This window comes from Miscanthus floridulus, chromosome 1 (assembly GCF_019320115.1).
Source record: "Miscanthus floridulus cultivar M001 chromosome 1, ASM1932011v1, whole genome shotgun sequence".
In the NCBI taxonomy this organism is placed as follows: Eukaryota; Viridiplantae; Streptophyta; class Magnoliopsida; order Poales; family Poaceae; genus Miscanthus; species Miscanthus floridulus.
The window spans coordinates 200,012,963-200,024,498 of NC_089580.1; the positions used below are offsets into that span (position 1 = coordinate 200,012,963).

At 55.5% G+C, this 11,536-nt stretch overlaps 1 pseudogene; it reads right to left on the reverse strand.

The window, feature by feature from the left end:
• Window positions 1-6,260: 6,260 nt before the first annotated feature.
• LOC136450156 (uncharacterized) lies at window positions 6,261-9,052 on the reverse strand (annotated as a pseudogene).
• Window positions 9,053-11,536: the final 2,484 nt, after the last annotated feature.

Consider the following 11,536-nt stretch of genomic DNA (forward strand, 5'->3'; position numbering starts at 1 on the left):
CGAGCGCTTCGTATTCTGCAGTATTGTTTGATGAGGGGAAATGGAGCCAAACCATGTACCTCATGTGGACCCCGAGGAGAGATACAAAAACTAGTCCTGCTCCGGCGCCCTTCTTCATTAGCGATCCATCGAAGTACATTGTTTAGTACTCTTGATCGATGGCTACTGGTGGCATTTGAACCTTGGTCCATTCCGCGATGAAGCCAGCTTGTACCTAAGATTTGATCGCTGTTCGGGGGGTATAAGAAATGCCCTGATCCATCAGCTCGAGTGCCCACTTTACGGTTCTTCCCATAGCATCGTGGCTATGGATGACCTCGCCGAGGGGGAACGACGTTACTACTGTCATGGGGTGTGACTCAAAGTAGTGGCGTAGCTTCCTTTTGGTGATGAGGACGGTGTAGAGGAGTTTCTGGATTTGGGAGTAGCGGGTTTTGGAGTCAGATAACACCTCGCTGATGAAATATACAGGGCGCTGCACCTTGAAGGCATGCCCCTCTTCCTCTTGCTCTACTACTAAGGTGGAGCTAACCACTTGGGTGGTGGCCGATATATACAGTAGGAGGGATTCTCCGTTGCATGGAGGCACTAGGACCAGAGGTTTAGTTAAAAATCGCTTAACCATGTCAAGCGCCTCCTGAGCCTCGGCTGTCCACTCGAAGCGGTCAGATTTCTTCAGGAGTCAATAAAGGGGGAGTCCTCGTTTGCCGAGGCGTGAAATGAATCGGTTAAGGGCGGCAAGGCACCCTGTGATCCGCTGAACCCCCTTTATGTTTTGGATCGGGCCCATCCTTGTGATGGCTGATATTTTCTCCGGGTTGGCTTCGATGCCATGCTCGGAGACAATGAAGCCGAGCAGCATGCCCCTCAGGACCCCGAAAACACATTTTTTAGGATTGAGTTTGATGTCGTTTGTCCGGAGTTTCGCAAAGGTTTGCTCAAGGTCGGCGACAAGGTGGTCAGCTCGTTTGGATTTGACTACGATGTCGTCGACATAGGCCTCAACGGTTCGCCCGATGAGGTCTCCAAAGCAATTGAGCATACAGTGCTAGTATGGTGCCCCAGCATTCTTCAGACCGAATGGCATTGAAATGTAGCAAAACGATCCAAAGGGGGTGATAAAAGATGTCGCGAGCTGGTCAGACTCTTTCATCACGATTTGATGGTAGCCAGAGTATGCGTCAAGGAAGCAGAGGGTTTCACACCCTGAGGTGGAATCGACTATTTGGTCTATTCATGGCAAAGGAAACAGATCCTTTGGACACGCTTTGTTGAGGCCGGTATAATCGACACACATTCTCTATTTTCCGCTCTTTTTTCGCACAAGAACGGGATTAGCTAACCACTCTGGGTGGTATACTTCCTTAATGAATCCTGTGGCCAGCAGTTTGGCTATCTCCTCGCCGATGGCCCTACGTTTCTCCTCGTTGAAGCGGCGTAGGCGTTGCTTCACCGGCTTGGAGCCCGGGAGGATCTGGAGAGTATGCTCGGCGACCTCCCTCGGGATGCCCAGCATATTCGAGGGTTTCCATGCAAAGATGTCTTTGTTGTCACGGAGGAAGTCGACGAGCGCGCTTTCCTATTCAGAGGAGAGCGCGGTCCTGATATGGACTTTTTTGCCCTCGGAGCTGCTGGGGTCCAAGAGGACCTCCCTAGAGCCTTCTACCGATTCGAACGACCCGGTTGATTTGTTCACGTCGGGTGCCTCTTCGACGACCTTCTCCCTGAGGGTGGTGAGCTCTTCAGAGGCGATGACTGTGGATGCGTGTCCGCAGCATTCGACCTCGCACTCGTAAGCGCGCTGGAAGGAGGTGTCGATGGTGATGACCCCACGAGGGCCCGGCATCTTCAGCTTAAGGTACGTATAATTGGGAACGGCCATGAACTTCACGTAGCATGGTCATCCCAGGATGGCATGGAAAGTCCTCGAGAACCCCACTACATCGAAGGTGAGGGTTTCAGTCCAGTAATTGGACCGATCCCCAAAAGTGATGGGCAGGTCGATCTGCCCCAGTGGCACGGCTTGCCTACCAGGCACGACACCATGGAAAGGTGCTTAGACGGGATGGAGGTTCGTTCAGTTGACACCCATCTTGTCGAGCGTCTTGGCGTACATGATGTTGAGGCCGCTGCCCCCGTCCATCAGTACTTTTGTGAGCCGCTTTGGACTAACGATCAGATCAACGACAAGCGGGTACCTTCCCGGGTGTGGGACGGTATCCGGATGGTCGGTCCGGTCGAAGGTTATGGTGGATTCCGACCATCGGAGGAAAGCAGGTGTGACCGGTCCGACCGTGTAGACCTCGCGGCACGCGATCTTCTGGCGGCGCTTGGAGTCATAGGTCGTTGATCCCTCGAAGATCATGAGGGCACCGATCGGCGTTGGGAAGGCGTCGTCCTTCTCCTTTGTGTCGTCTATGGTGGGAACAGATTCCTTCCCCTGCTCCCCTTTGTTAAGGCCCCTGGCCAAGTATTTGCGCATGAGGCCATAATCCTTGTATAGATGCTTGGCTAGGAAGGCATGGTTTGGGCATGGCCCCTCGAGCATTTTCTTGAAGTGGTTCAGAGTGCCCTCCGTGGGCTTCCGGCCACCTTTGCGGTCGGTAGCGGCCACGAGTGAGTTGTCGCACCGTTGCTTCTTATTTTTCCTTTTAGCGGGATGGTTGGAGGTGCCTTCACCGGCGTCCTCGTCCCGCCTCATCTTTCCGTCGGAGCAATCAAAGATAGCTCCGACCGCCTCTTCTCTAGAGGCGTGACTGGTGGCGATGTCTAGGAGTTCCTTGGTAGTCTATGGGCCCCTATGTCCTAGCTTGTGGACCAGGAATTCGCAGGTTGTCCCGGATAGAAAAGCTCCTATCACGTCGGCATCGGCGATGTTAGAGAGCTTGTTGCACTACCAAGAGAAGTGCCGAATGTACCCACGAAGGGTTTCATCGGCCTTCTGGTGGTAGTTCTTGAGGTCCCATGGGTTTCTAGGGCGTTTGTACGTGCCCTGGAAGTTGCCCATGAAGATCTCCATCAGATCCACCCAACTCTGAATGGCATTGGACGGTAGGTGTTCTAGCCATGCTCGTGCCGAATCGGCCAAGAACAGCGGGAGATTGTGAATAATGAAATCATCATCACTTGCACCACCGGCCTGACATGCAAGCCGATAGTCTTTGAGCCAAAGCCTGGGATTTGTTTTGCCAGAATATTTAGGGATGTTGGTAGATGGTCGATACCTTAGGGGGAACGTGGCGTTGAGGATGTGCCGACCGAAGGCCTGAGGACCTGGCAGACCAGAGCTCGAGCTTTGGTCCTCGTTGCTGTCGTAGCGTCCGCCACGTCGGGGATGGTAGCCACGGCGTGCTGCTTCTCCATCGTCGCCGTGGGCGTGTCTCCGAGCATCGATGATGCTGCGTACGTCGCGGCCATGGCCGAGGCGTTGATGCACTAGGACGGCGAAGGGCAGCCTACCGCCTGGCGGCATTTGGTGGACGAACGCGTCCTTTGTGGGACGCACTAAGGGCGTGCGCTGGCTGGTGTCGGGTTCACGTCGTCAGGACAACGAACTTTCCGCCTGCTGCACCGCCGCACGCTCGAGCAACGTGTGAATTTCTCAGCGGGCGCAGCGATCCTCGGACGTCGCAGCCTCCAAAAGGCCATGCAGCAAGGCGGTTGCTGTGGCAATGTTCTGGTTGGCTCGGGCAAAGTGAGGAAGGGTCCCATCATCGGTGAGGATCCTTTGGTGTACGGTGCGGGCCGTGGCACGCATGCGCCCCCCGTCTTTGCAGCGTTCAATCTCGCGATTGCCCTTGCCTGGCCTCATCGATCTCTTGTTGATGGGCCCTCAGCTGCTCCATCCTTAGGTGAGATGGGGCTGTCGTTTCTTCCCCGGATCTGCCATCAGGGTTGTTCGTAGGGGTGACCTCTTCCCTGGAGACACTTTCGACGTGACCCTCGGGGGTCTGCGTCATGAAACATTCTCGGGAAGGGTGGTGGCTCCCCCTACTGGAATCTGAGCTGGAGAACGATCCTGGCTCCTCGTTGAGGAGCCCGTAAAGGGTCTCCGTATCATGCTCAATCGCCCCCACGAACTCGATGTCTGTGGGTGACTGAACCACACGTAGTGCCAGAAGGTGGCCAGCGGTCGCCGCAGCGTTGCGGAGACCGAACAGAAACACTGTCGGGGCGCTCCGTACAGGACCTTTCGGACATAGGGTGACATTGTGCGAGGCCTCCCTTGATGACTGGGGTCCAAGGGAGTTGCTCGGTGGGCCCTCAAGCCTAAGAGGGCTAAGGTCGATGGAAGGAAGAGACGGGGCGGCTGTGTGAGTCAGCGCTAGCTCTCCTCCTAGTGTGATGATGAAATCTAGGTCACCGAAACGCATGTATGCGCCCGGGGCCCAGATGATTGCGTGGGTGGCCATCCGAGGCCTGATTTGGAACATGCAAGCACCCCTACCTGGTGCACCAACTGTCGGTGTTTCATACAAGCACTAGCAAGTAAATTTATAGTAATGCGCATTAGGCTCGAATGGTGCGCTAAAGGACACAAGATTTATACTGGTTCGGGCCGAATGTCCCTACGTCCAGTTTGTTGCTGCTCGTGTTATTAGCACCGTGAATGGTCTGTAGTAAGGGGTACAAACGATCGAGAGAGGAACTGGTCCCAAGTCTCTGATGAAAGGGTTGAAAGGAGGTCAAGAGCTTCATAGCAGCTTGACTGTGTGTATGTGTGTGTTGTCTTGTTCGGTCCAAAGTCCGTCCCTTTGATGGGAGAAGCGCATCCCCTTTTATAGATGAAGGGGCTGGCTTTACAAGGATGAGGGCTTTACCTAATCTTGTGGCTCACGTCTACCCGGCCTGGTTCTTCATTCTGATGAGTGCGAAGGAAGATAAGTGCCTATAATACTGTCGATGTCTCTGTAGAATGTCAAGTTGATTACAGAATGCTGCCCTGCGTAGGGTATGGGCTGTAGTACAGTGGTTTTGACTTATTAGCCTCTCCCAGCCTTGCTCCGCATGCCTTCTGGTTCCTATGAGTCTTCGTCAGAGGGACGAGGGGTCGGGGTCTGGAGTAATACCGTGGTCAAGGCCTTCTGACTTGGCGGACCTGAGGGGTCGGGAAGCGGGCGCCGCTCCCTCGGGTCCATAGCGTGGTGACGGAATATCCGTCGTTCGTGGAAATAGCAAATCCTTTTCTAGAGCGTAGCGGTTGTCATATATCTTCGTCGGGTTCCGTGTTCCAGGGCTGAAGGCGGCACCTACAACTCTACAGGGCAAGGAGCACGCACCTGTACAGCCTTTTGGGCTCTGCGACGCCCGGAAGGGTCTAAAGCACCTGTCCCGTCATCCCCTGGCAGTACTTTTCCTGCCAGGGCGCAGGGTATGGTCCTTGAAGCCATGGTTGACCTGAACGTCTTGTCTTGCCCTATACCTATCATCTTGAGGGAACAGGGAGAAGTTGTCAGGTAAGATGAATCCAGTCTTTAGATATGGAGCAGGGTGAGGCTCGTTCCTTGCCGTCGGGCGAAACGGAGACCAATCCCTATCTCTTGGGCGAGACCGACCCTACCCCTCCGGGGTCGGGCGAGGCAGAATCTATCCCTCAGCCCTCGGGCGAGACCGAGCCCGCCCTAAAGGTGTCGGGCGAGACGGAGACTAGCCCTGAGCCCTCGGGCGAGGCAGAGCCACCTCAAAGGCGTCGGACGAGACGGAGTCTATCCCTCGGCCCTCGGGCGAGACCAAGCCCGCCCCAAAGGCGTCGGGCGAGACGGAGACTAACCCTGAGTCCTCGGGCGAGGCAGAGCTATCTCAAAAGGCGTCGGGCGAGGCAGAACCAAACTCCTATCATTCGAACAAGGGATGAAACGGCGCTCTTATACGTCCAGAAGTTTTTAACATTCGGTGGGTATTGGTTCCACCTTCTGGGGTACCCTGGTATTAGGTCCCCGACAATATCTTCTTTGGTGTAGCTATAAAGGTACCAGTAACAGCGCTACTCAAATTTTATGCTAGTTTATGATATCAAATAAGTATCATTAGCTTATTCATTAATTATATTCTTATAATATAACTATTTGATGTTATAAATTTTTGTATTTGTAATTTTCTCAATAATTTTGGTTAACTTGATATGATATATGATATTACATGCGATTGCATCAGACCTTAAAAATTGATACGATATTATAAGAGAGAAACTAATGAATAAAATATACCTTATATGATTTTTTTCTGATCAAAACACGCTTATTAGCAGGCCGTGGACATCCCATAGTGCATACATAATTTACGGTCGAGATAGGCCCAGTCCAACCCAACTTCGTAGCATAGGACTAACACAGCACCTCTTAGTGGCCCAAAATCTACCTGGGTCTAATTAAATCCGTCCCGGGCCGGTTGGCACGCACGTTGTGCTTAGCCGGGGAGATTTCAGCAGGATCATGTTTTTGATGACCTTCGAATTGCAAGCAGTGCCATAGCCGACCCACGCCTTTCAAACAAAAGAGTGCCTCGTCTCATCTGCGCAGGATGCCATTAGTTTCAGTGTTTCACATCACCAAAGCACTCGCCCCGTTTCATCATCTTTATACGCCTCTACAGTTTACACTTTACAGCAACACTCCATCAGTACAGTGACAGCACGTTGCTGGCCCAACCGATGAGTTCCTTAGGCCTTCCACGACGTGTAGCTAAAGTGGTGCCAGAAATAGAGAGAGAAAGATGAAGCATCACTCCAGACACTGCAACTATCGATGTTTGCATTGGAAAAAATGGGAGCGGCGCAAGTAGTTGCGCTGGTGTTATCTTCGTTTTTCAATGGAGGGAAGAGAGAGAGTCTGTACTAGCTGAAGGAATGGGAAGGACAGAATGAGCGCTGACTTTGTTTTTTTAATTATTATCGTGTGGGTCCGCTAGTGATGCTAGGATGCTCCGCACGGTGTGACCTTTGCTGGGTGATGCCAAAATCCTGATCGTGGGGCCCAATTGTTTTAAGGCACCACTCCACACTGTGGAGGGCCTTAAGCCCCACCTTCAACGGGTTGCTGCCTTGTTGCTGAGTCCTTTCTTCTCCAACCAGCCCGATCTCTGAAAACATGTGCTCCATGATCCGTGGATCTGAAACAGCCATTTTCTCGATCGCTCCCCATTCCGCCGTCCACTCTATCTCCTACTTCCCCTGCGCAAACTGCAGACGGGGCGAGCGGATGTATGACTTCAAGGAGATTTTTTGTTTGCCATTGTCAGTCAAAAAGAAGAGATTTCCTTCAAAAAGAAAAAGAAGAAGAGACCGACCTGCCTAAACCCTGGCGAACTCGCCGTCTCTGCAGACGACGACGTCGATGGTCATCCTCCGGTCCTTTTTCACCGTCGGCGACGACACCACCCTGCAGCAATTCCTCCTCGGGGCCTGCACGCAAGGTTCATAGCTAGTCTAGTCACATCAAGATGCCACATTGCCACGTATGTCTGCCGTACGATCGATAAGGACCAGAACTGAGATATGCACGACGCGCGTACGTACCCGTTTCCAGAGCTCGGGGTCGGGCTTCTTGAGCACGACGACGCAGTCCAGCAGCGCGGCGGGGTCCGGGATGCGCCACCGGCACGGCGCGGGCGGCACCCCGTGCCGCTCGTACTCGGTCACCGTGGTGGTGTTGCGGTTGCGCCGGCGGCGTTCCAGCCGCGCCTGCTGCATGTAGTACACCTGCGGCCTCTGGCACGGGTGCCGCCCCACGGGCCGCGTGTTGAACGCGTACGCCGTGTAGTCGGCGCGGCGGTACCAGTTGAGGAACGCCCGCATCGGCGTCTCCATCTCCCGCGGCGACAGCACCCCGCGGAGCACCACCACCGCGAACCCCCACGACACGGACACCGTCCACTCCTTGCCGGCGTCGTAGCACACCGACTGCTGCGCCACGGCCGCCGGGTCCAGCGCCACGGGCCCCGCGAACAGCCGCCGCAGCGCCTGCGTCCGCGACCGCACCGTCGGGAACACCGGCTGCAGGAAGTCGAAGTGGTGCAGCGACACCAGCGGCGCCACCGGGTGCGCGCCCAGGAGGCCCAGCACGTCGCCCCACAGGTCGCACTGGTGAAAGCCCAGGTGGCGCGTCAGCGGCACCCCCAGCTCCGACATGCACGCGTGGATGCGGTCGTCGCTGCCGTAAGTGCGGGGTATAGCTCGATGCAGCCGTCCTGCATGCGCGCCAGCTGCGCTGCCAGCGCGCGGCTGATGGCGAACCCGCCGCCGCCGAACGCCATGCCGTACGAGAAGATGAGGTTCTGGATGTGGCTCTCCGACGGGTTCCCGATGTAGTACGGCTGCGTGTGGTCGTACTGGGACAGCACGTCCGCCAGGTTGTCCCGGAAGAACACCGTGTCGTCGTCGCCCATCACGAACCACCGCGCGCCCGGGAGGCCCAGCCGGAAACTCTCCGAGACGATGCGCGTGATCCGCAGCGCCGACCGGCTGCCGGCGCCGTGCGTGTAGGGGAACCTGGACGTGTTGCCGCTGATCTTGATGCCGGGGAGACCCGAGGAGGCGTTCCTGGAGTACAGCTCCGGCACCGGCTTGTCCAGCCACACGAAGCCGCGCATCTCCCCCGGCCGCCACCACACCCTGATGTACTCCCTCCGGCTCTTCCAGAGCGACGACGACGCGCCGATGCCGAACACAATGTGGCGCAGCCTGGTGGGCGCGGCATCGTCGTCCGCGGAAGCCTTCGGCTTCGGCCGCGCCTTGGGCGGCGGAAGCTGCGTCACCGAGGTAGACAACGAGCTGCTATTATTATGCCACTTGCCATCGGCGGCGGCCGCGAGACGAGCGACGTCACCGGCACCGCCGTCCTGCGGGCACGGGCGGGAGTAGAACGGGGACACGGCGAGCGCGACCACGTAGAGCACCAGCACGGGCAGGAGTACGTAGAGGAGGAGGATGTAGAGGAAGAAGGAGGTCTTGGACTTGGGCACCTGCTTGCGGGCGGCGGCGTGCATGACAATGGCGCCTCCTCCTTTCATGCCAGATCAGGGACGCCTGCGATGAGCCGATGATGGTGCATGGCCATGATCGAGAAGTGGCAAAAACGAGCAGCGATCGCTGACAATGATGGCATGGGTTTAATATAGCAGCTCCCGGCGCAGGCCACGTGTTCGTGGGCAAACTCTGAGGAGGGGAGGACAGGTGTTGCGCGGCTTTCAATGGGCAAATTGTCTTTGTTGGACTATAAATAACCTGAATTTGTTGGACTATAAATAGCCTGGTCAATGGGCAAATTGTCTTTGTAGGATCGGTCTCCTACATAACCTGTTTCGGCCTGTGAGCTTTCAGTCATCCTCGCTATCAGGTTCATGGTGTATATATATCAATCCATCTTTGGCTGTACTGAACTTTACTGATTGTCGCCTAAGTCTGTCTGATTACGATATATATATCAATCCATATCGAAGTAAGATGTTTATCGACATGCTGGCATAATTCATGAGCAAACGATTGCATAGTCGATTACAATAGATAAACTTAAACCCTTGGTAGTATCTATCGCACTGGCAAACGATTTAACAGAGTACGACGATACCTGTTGTAGGTGTCACCCAACCGGGCTAATATATCTACAATTACCACATTTGTTGGGGGAGTGTGTAGAGAGTGTTCCACAAGATAAAATTCAACTGCAACTTCACAATAAGTAGATCAAGAGAGGGAAGTGAAGTATGAAGTGGCAAGCATGCAAGAACACATAGGTTATCCCGAGCTCCAGCCACACCACAAAGGTCTTGAATCTCTTTCAACGCCCTCTTGTCAAGTGACCAAAAAGATCAAGCCCGATTGACAAGATCCTAACATACAGGTATGTTAAGCCTCGGGTTCAATGGTTCCCGAACGAAGAAGACCACTCGACCGACCCCTTCAGGATCGACCGGGGGCTATGCCCATCGGGCACGCTCGCACACACCCTCTACAAAGAGGCCCGCCCGAGCCTAACTCGACCACAGCTTCCGCCTGGGGCTCAGGGGCTTTCCCGGTCCTTGGCTCCTGCCCGACTAACGATGCCAGTCAAGGCCCGGGCACAAGAAGACAAGCCCCCGGCTACCGATGCCCGGGAGCTCTTTGGCGTCGCTCCCTAGGCGTGCCCCTGCCAACTGCTCCTCCAATAGGGTCACGTCCGGGGCGTGACACAAGAAGACAAAGCTTCCCGTGGCCTCCGAGGGCTCGGGGGTTTTCGGGCCCATGCGTCAGTCCCTGGAGCCGACCTCCTTCACCACCAGGAAGACTCCAGAAGGTCTCACCTGGGGGAGGCCGGTCCAAGCCGACATCCTCTGACACGCAGAGTGTCAGAACAGAGCAGCCGGACGACGCCTAGGCTTCTTCGGCTGCAAGACACCTCGACGGTCCACGGCGCACCGCTGCAAGGCCCTCCTAGATTCTGGCTTCTGTAGACCATAGACTAAACCCCTGAACCTCCTTGTACCCGACATATCATGTTATATAAGAGATAAGGTCGGACTTAGAGGAGAGAAACCCAATTCGATCACCAGATACTCCATTCCATTCCATCCGCCTACGCTCTGCACCGAGAGCAAGGCAACCCGAAGAGGGGCACCGAGAGCTCCTCCTCCACCGCATCCCGTCGTCTCCTTCATCTTCGACAAGGGGGAGACTCCACCGGCGGCGAGGCAACCATAGGATTAGCATCAAGCTAACCCCCTTACCAAATCTTTTTCCTTTACACTCTGTTGTAACCCCCTAGATTTTGGGTGCTCTTGAGTATAAGGATCATCAGCTACTGGACGTAGGGATCGAATTGGCCCGAACCAGGATAAACAGTTACGTCTTCTCTGCATGATTCTTGTGTTCCTGAGTTCACCCGAGCCATCGAGGACCTCGGGCTCTGACACCGACTCGAACAACATGCTTGCCATGGTTTTGACCCCGCGACAGCTGGTGCGCCAGGTAGGGGGCAGCGTCAAGTGCGATTCTGGCTCTACGGTGGCCGAAGCCACCCACCTCATAGCCGGAGCAAACGGCGCCGCCCTAGACGGCGGTGTCCGCTTCCCCGGCCACTTCTTCATCGTGGCCAGCGACTTCGCTCTGGGCCAGGTCCTCAACTTTGGGAGCCTAGCCTACATCACCGACTGCTACGGCGAGCTTCGTCCACTCCACGGGGCTACACTGGCGGGCAACGAGCCCCCGACGCTGCCTCCTCCGCTAGGACTCTTGAGAGCAGATCTCGAGGTTCTAGCCTGCCAGATCCAGCGCGGTCTGGGCCCGCACCCCACCATGTCAAACCGATGCCAAATGTTTTACATGCTGGCCAACGTTCACCACCAGATCACCACCGATGAGGTGCTCCCGCCGCCTGATCGCTTTTGGTACTACCTCCCAGACCTACCTTTTGGGATATAGAACATGGCGGCATCCTTCTAGCTGGAGCTGGAGCACCTCATCAGTCGTGAGGCGCCATGGAGCACCAACCTCTCCGGCGTGGCAGGGCTCGATGTTCCCTCGCTCTGTGCTTTCCTCGAGATCCTCTCAGGGAATGGCCCGGAG